The following is a 7,999-nucleotide window of genomic DNA, read 5'->3' as shown; positions in this document are numbered from 1 at the left end:
GTTTGTCTCAAAGGATCCAAACACTCCCCTGGTTGACTCAGTAACTTTCGGAAAAGAGCCAGTTACTGTTCTCACCAACTGCATACCTCAAGGCGCTCACAACAAACCAAACCATTTCATATAAAATGACCTAAAACTGGCCCATATATACTCACTAGAGAACAGCAGAGAAAATTCAAATTAGTCTCGTAGAACTTCAAGATCTCATAGTACCAAGATGTTTTTATGCAGAAGTTGAGAATATATATATCTGAAATAAAATGCAATCTTTTGGTATTGGAATGAAATGGAATTTATATAGAGGGGCCAGAGGCCAAGCACTGGGACCCATGAGGTAATTCAGCGCTGGAGAGGAAACTGAGAGTAGGTTTGAAAAGGTGTAAAGGGGAAGAAAACTCTCAAAAAAGCAGTTGAAGAAGAATAAGCTGAACTATGAATCAGTTAATTGTTAGGAGAAGGTTAAGGATATAGCTAGCTGGACGAAAGATTAATGTGTATTAAGATACAGCAAAAGGAATGAAAGGAGCTGAAACATTGAAAATAACCACCTTTGATTTCATTGCATCTGAACAAGAATCAGATTCATGAGAAGGCTAGAGAATGATATCCCACATATCTACCTGGTTCTGGATGCTGTGGTATTTTTGACGAAATTTCTACAGAAATGTCTTGCAAACCATCAGTTTCAAAACACTTCTAAATGCTGCATATAACTGACTTTCGTTAAGTGCGATCTATTCCTGTTTGGAAAATCAGTCGGAAGGCAGTCTGGAAAAAAAAACCTAATATGACCAATGTTTAACCTTTACAAGTCCAAGATCACGCAGGTGACAAAGGGAGGCTTAATATACTAAAGTGGGAAAATATCTAATCGTATACGCTGATCTGAAGCTGTGTCGAATACCACTTCCGCAGTAAATTAAGGTCTTTTGTTTGGTTTTATGTTTATGTTTGACTATTTTTTATGTTTATTACATTTACCGTCTTTCTTTTATGTTTTTAACATTCATTCCTATGGGATTGGTACTAAACACAGCGCCCATTTTGCACGTAAACTGTGGCGCGGTATTTGCCTGTGATTTTAGTCTTAATTAAAGTTTAAACCCCTTTTTAAACTCATCTAAAAAGCTTCACAATCGTCCTTCGTAGCTTTTACACATTTGTAGATGAAAAAAGTCTACATAGCCATTCTGCTATGAAGATCCTGTCATCTGTAAGAATTTAGTACTAGTTAAAGCCACGATATGACTCTAGAGAACAAATTTAAAAACCTGTTATGTGTAAATGTATCACAAGAAACGACAGAATTACCTTCAGAAACCAGTTGATGTCCTATCTAGTTCACTTTGCATGAAAGCACTTAGCCCACCTCACTTTCAAAAACAGGTTTCAAAGAGGAATCATTAACACAGGATGAATAACCACATAAAATATAATTAGTGCGACAAACCTACTACTATTCAGAATGAAATTGAGGTTTAACATGAAGGTTCCTGACCCCTCTCATTGTATATTTAAAATGGACATTTCAGGTCAAAAAGTTCAGGCCGGTCCTGTGTAAATCTGTTGACCTATTCATACCTCCATATTCATACATTTAAATATTAAATTATTACTACCAAATATTCTAACATTAACATATTGTCCTATCCCTACCAAATATTCTAACATTAACATATTGACCTATTCCTACCAAATGTTCATACATTGGCATATAGACCTATTCCAACCAAGCATTCATACACTGACATACTGACCTATTCCTGCCCAATATTCAAACATTTACATATTAAACTATCCCTACCAAGTATTCATACATTGACATATTGACCTATTCCTACTTCCATATTCACACATTTACATATCAAACTATGCAGAAGGCCTACAGTAACGGTTGTGTTTACAGGGGAAATGTTTTTTTGACTGAATCTTAAACATTTTTATATTCAGTCTTCAAACGTTTTGCTTTATTAGAAATTATTGTTCTGCACTGTTTAACAAGCTCTATTTATTTTTGACGTTTTTCATTCTCATAAAAAAATCCTAAATTTCCATCCTAAAATTCCTGATCTTTAACTCCACGCGAAAAAACACCTTTTTTTTCAGACCTTTTTTCAGACCTTTTTTAAGGTTCTCCCATAGGGCTGTCCTACCACTCCGCCCCACTCCCCACCAGAACAGAAGCAGCAACAACAAAGCTTTTAAGGTTACTCCGCGAGGTAAAACGAAAATAATTAACTTAGAATAAATTTTTTTTTAGCAAGTTCAGTCGTCGACTCCTGCTGAATGTTAAATACCATATTTAACCTCGATGTCGTTTTGGTACAAACTGAAGTCGTTTCAGTACATCCATAAAACCGACTTGATACAAAAGCATTCGTCCCCATAAAATGATAATTCCTAAAAACAAAAGCTAACACAGATATACCGCGTTGATGTAACAATTATGAATCTCAAAAGTGTTATTGGTTTCTCGGTTTACTTTTTTACTTACTGATTATCGATACCAACTGACTACAAAAAAAGATACTAATCAACTCATTTTTAGCTTTGCAAATGGTTCCTAAAGGCGGACAATGAATTTGCAATAATAGACCGCTTATACCAGATTTCACTTTGTTGAGGGACATTTCTCTCTCTCTCTCTCTCTCTCTCTCTCTCTCTCTCTCTCTCTCTCTCTCTCACCGATTTATTAATTCTCTATTTGGATTTCGCGTCTGTAATCAATTCAATGACTTTTGTTTCTGTCTTATTCCGTAATCGAATGACTTGAATGATCTGTTAATAATAATTAATAATAATAATAAATGAGTTGTATCAACTGTATGGATGTACTGAAACGGCTTGATCGGAAATGGTCCTGAAGAGAAAGCACGTCTGTAACAAAAAAAGATTTACATTAATCACATATAATAAAAAAAATGTTTGATACAAATAATTATAGATGGACATGGAACTAAAAACGAATTGTACCAGCTAATTTCTCGAGTAACATAAGGTTTGAGACAATATGATGGGCCTAAAACTACAAGGGAGTTATACCAGTCAATCCCTCGTGTAATATGAGCTTTGGGACAATAGGATGCAATATTCAGTTTAATATGAGGGCCAAGCGCTGGGACCTATGACGTCATTCAGAGACGAAAAGAAAATAAGAGTCAAAAGGTTTAAAAGGCGTAACAGGAGGGGAAAAAAAGTTGCAGTATGAAACAATTGCTAGAGGAGAGGGTTGAGGAAAGTAAGATCGAAGAAAGAGAACACGAACGGAGGTACAGCAAAAGGTTGGAAACCTCAGTGCACCGGGCGCGACGCACACTTACGTTACTAACGGATGGCGTCGTGAATAGCAGATCATCAGAGATGTTGGAATGTCATTCAATAATGTATATACATAGTAAATTCAAGTATGTTGAGCTATAAAAAATATAACTATTTATTGATTCTGTAAATAAATTACATATATTGTACATGTACTGTATTCTAAAATTGCCTTAAAAGTGTATTTTCTTAAATAAAAGGGAAAAAATGCAACCGGTTAATTATTTCGTTACCAGTTCCTGGTGTTTAAACGAGACTGGCATATTCTATAAAAGACTGGTGAGCAGTGTACAGCCATTTCCTTCTTAATTAAAGGTGCCTTTATGTGCCAAAGAAGACAGTGCCCCCCCCCCCCCCTTTTTCTTTTGATGCTAAATTTAACATGCTCAGAATCCTGACTCTGTCACTTTCGACTTTACAGGTTATAGAAAATCAGTAATAATATTTCAATCGACTTTTTACCCATTTTAAAGACAAAAAGACAATTTTATCATTATAGCCAAAAACAGTGGGCACTGGAAAACAACACTTTTCGAGTTTCATGTCGTCAGCTTGACTGAAGTCTCCTTTTCGTAAGAATATGATTATACCTTCACTCAGCACGTGAAATGTAGAACTATGACTATTATTGAAAATAATAACCTCTTAAAATACATATTATCACCTTGATTCGTCCTTAGTTTATGTATATAAACTGAGCGAACACGTCCCTTTACTAAAAATGTTGTGTGTGTATTACCCAACTATACTTAACCATGAATTCCAACACTTGGACTAAAATAACGCCTGCATTAGTTAACTAGACATATTCCTGTAATACAAGAGTGTGCTGTAATACCTTCTATCTTTAATAGTAGTCGGAGCTATAACTGAATTAAAAATAATTCCAGAGACAATCTGTATCTGTACTGAATGGCTTTTCCGCATCTGAGAGTTCCCAGGTTTGAACATTCAATATTTCCTGTATCCAAATTATACTCACGCTCTACTCAAAATGGTGGTACTGTTATTTCAGCAGAAAATGAATTAATAAATTAATAAGCCATATATCTGCCATCAAAAAACCCACAGGTAATAACAGGTTAACCTCATCAGTCAACGAAACCAAGAGTAGCAGAAATCAACACTAATTGCTTGACTGATTGATGGCTACTAAAAGTGGCATCACACATCATTCTGTAAGGAACTTTAGGAATAGCAATGTATTAACTTAACTAAGCTGCACTGACGAATTATCGACACAGCATATTTTACCTTATATTTTTCTGGTTTGTTTGTTTGTATGGTGTTTTTACGTTGCATGGAACAAATTGTTATCCAGCACCGGGTATATTTTGCTGGAACTCATCCAGTATGGTCTAGTAAATATTAACCATATTATTTCTCTAACCTGTTAGCTTTTGAATACATTAAGGTTTAAATGTTTTCACTTATTAGGAATGTTCCTTTAAAGTTTGAAGTCTTTTGTATTGGTGTTCCGAGATTTCGAAGGTTCGTTTTCCATAATCGAGTCTAAACATGACCGGAATGTCTCGATAACAACGCTTAAACGATTACTGAAACTATTCTAAACCTTAATTACGCCCTTAAGATTAACGCAAAAAGTCTATTGAAAGACAGTTTTAAAAAAGACCTTATAAGGTGTCTGCATATGTTAAAAAATCCCAACTGATTTCTGTTACGAAATGCATTACGACTAAGTAACCATTTTTGACTGATGCACGTAATGAAAACACTCATATTTAACGCTGGCTCATGCATCCATACTGGGCGTCCTATTTCGTCCCCCTCCCCACCCCCCAGAATAAAAAGATTTCAACCCGCCACCTACGTACAACAAATTCATTTCCTTATAAGAACAACTCACCTAACTTGCAGGTAATAAAGATTAATGAAAATCCATTTTGATGTTATATATTCGTCTATAAACAGCGGTCACTCACCCACACCTCCGTAGGAATACACACCAAACCACCAGATTTACCTATATAACAATGTACTACATTTAAACTATAAATATTAATTTGCATAATTTCAAAAGCATAAGCAATAGCCACTTTTCTTTTTTAACTATCCACATATATGCTTTGCTGCAATATCAATCGCCAAATTTACCTCTGTTCATCACCTAAAACTATATATAAAAGCTTCAATGTCGCCACCACTGACAGAGAGGCAATTTTTGACTACCGCCAAACATAGTTAATTCTTCCTAAATAACACCACAGTTGACACAGGAAGACTTCAGATAATAGCAAAGACATAATCCCAGATGGAGGAGGAATACTTAATTCACTTAACCACTGATTGCCAAAGCCTCAAAAATGCAAAGGTTTGATGACTGATTACAGCAAATCTCTCTCATTACCTAAGCAGCCTCACTTGCATACCTTGTTTTAAAATAACATTTTTATGTTTAAGTCAAGGAATACTCCCCTTAAGCAATTGCTATTAATACGACAAAATTATTAACAAATAATAAAAGTACCAAGTCACAGAACGGGCTGTAGTTTTTAAAAGTCAAATCACAAAACTGTAACACAACTTTCCAAAGTAATGAACTCGGTGCATAATACCAAGCACATTAACAGAAATAATTTTATTTTTCTACTTTTTAAAGGCAGTACCCAACCCTGCAGGACTACCTGTATTGCAAGTTGATGTCGTGTATTGAAAGTTGATGTCGTGTATTGCAAGTTAATGTGTTTATTGCAAGTTAATGTCGTGTATTGCAAGTTGATGTCGTGTATTGCAAGTTAATGTCGTGTATTGCAAGTTAATGTCGTGTATTGCAAGTTGTAGTGTATTCCAAGTTTGTTTTGTGTTGCAAGTTTTGTATAGCAAGTACATGTCTTGCATTGAAAGTTAATGTCGTGTATTGCAAGTTAATGTCGTGTGTTGCGAGTTAATATCTTGCATTGCAAGTTGTCTTGTATTGCAAGTTAATGTAATGACGCTTAAAACACGGAAATTACATTATGGATACCATCAACGTGAACATCAACGAGAAAGGAATTTTCGACCTATCCTCAGCTATAGTCTACAGCCCTTTTCCTTCGTAAACGCCTTACACAATATTAGTCCAATAACCACATTTAGTTACCTAATCTACGACGAAGATAATACGGAAGTCAAAGAGACATTCTCCTTTATTTATCAAGACTGCCCTTAGTAATCATACCACACCATAATGCCTTGGATATCCTGCAGTTGTTTGCGTAACTTTAAATCCTTTCAATCTCCAACAATACGAAACTAATTACAGCACAGAAACCAAATACTTTTAGTGCGTTAAGTTGCGTCGGTGTCAATGACACCAAAATGATTTAGGACTTTTTCAAAACCTCCAAGGGGCGACAGCCATTAACGCTAATAGTAATACGTCCAGCTCGTCTCAAACAAGCCACACTAGACGTAACTATGGCGGTGAACTTTGTCGGAAACTGGACTTAAGTTAATTAACGTCTGATTTTTCTTTATACAACGACCAGTAAAATGAAACTTGGATACACACAAAACCATTTATATTCCCAAAACAGCGATTCAAATTTTGACAAACCGAAAATTTTCATTTGAATTGTTCCTGGCGTCGAGAGAGAGAGAGAGAGAGAGAGAGAGAGAGAGAGAGAGAGAGAGAGAGAGAGAGAGAGAGAGAGCACTAAATAAATCCTAATTTAATCTCATTTAAAATCGAAGGAATCCTGGTTTTTCTTCGAAATCTTGGGCTACTGAAACCGGCAGGTGGCGTGGCAGAGGTTTCGAGCTGTCAAACTCGCTACGGTTTTGAAGAAAAGGCTTATTGAAAAAGCTTTCTGCTTAATTTCAGATAAAGAGAGAGCTGCACTAATTGCCACAAAGCTGTGTGTGCAAGATTTCCCACAGCTCCTATCACCTAGCATCCACAGATTCCTACCCACACAGAATTGGTGCAAAAATTTGGCATTGAGCTACACAATCTTCCCTCCCTTCAAACTTTTGGTGACCGACCATCATTGAAAGCGTCAACCTACTACTGCAATCACCTTAAACTGATAATTTCAAATACTGCCTAGAGCCTGGATTTATAACCATGCCTTTATATATGAGAAATTTAAGTTTGGTCTCACTGGAAGCCATCCTCCACCACCTGGTCAGCAGTCAATTGTTCCCCTCATTTGAGCAGAATGTTGCAAATTCGTGATGATTATTCAGTAGTAGTTAAGTCTAGTCACCTTCATTGCAGACTGACTGATAAATTAAGTGACGAATTGGTGACACTGGTTCAGACTAATGAAACAACAGGTGGGCGTGGCGGCAGAGGCTTGGATCTGTCAAATTTGTAAACAGCTCATTTAAGATAGATTGGAAAACTTGTTCTTCGTATCTCATAAAATAAACGGAGCTGTACGAGAGCGAACGGGGTGCGTTTAACATGCGCCCGCACAGGCGTGCATATGTGCGTAAATATCCCACGCCAATCACCTAGCATCCGTAGATCCAATCCTAGGAAATACTGGGGCAAAACCATATACAATATGTTATTATTCAGATGAACTCAGCTCATAAGGAACAAGCACCATAAATCCTACCCCGGAGAAATTGAAATTTAAGCTTCCAAAGAATGTCCTTTTGTTTTTATGGCCATATTTGAAAAGCGTCAAAACATGACTACAAAAACCTTGAATTAATCAGTTAAAAACTG

Source organism: Macrobrachium nipponense, chromosome 25 (genome assembly GCF_015104395.2).
Source record: "Macrobrachium nipponense isolate FS-2020 chromosome 25, ASM1510439v2, whole genome shotgun sequence".
NCBI lineage: Eukaryota > Metazoa > Arthropoda > Malacostraca > Decapoda > Palaemonidae > Macrobrachium > Macrobrachium nipponense.
This window is presented reverse-complemented; position numbering follows the sequence as displayed.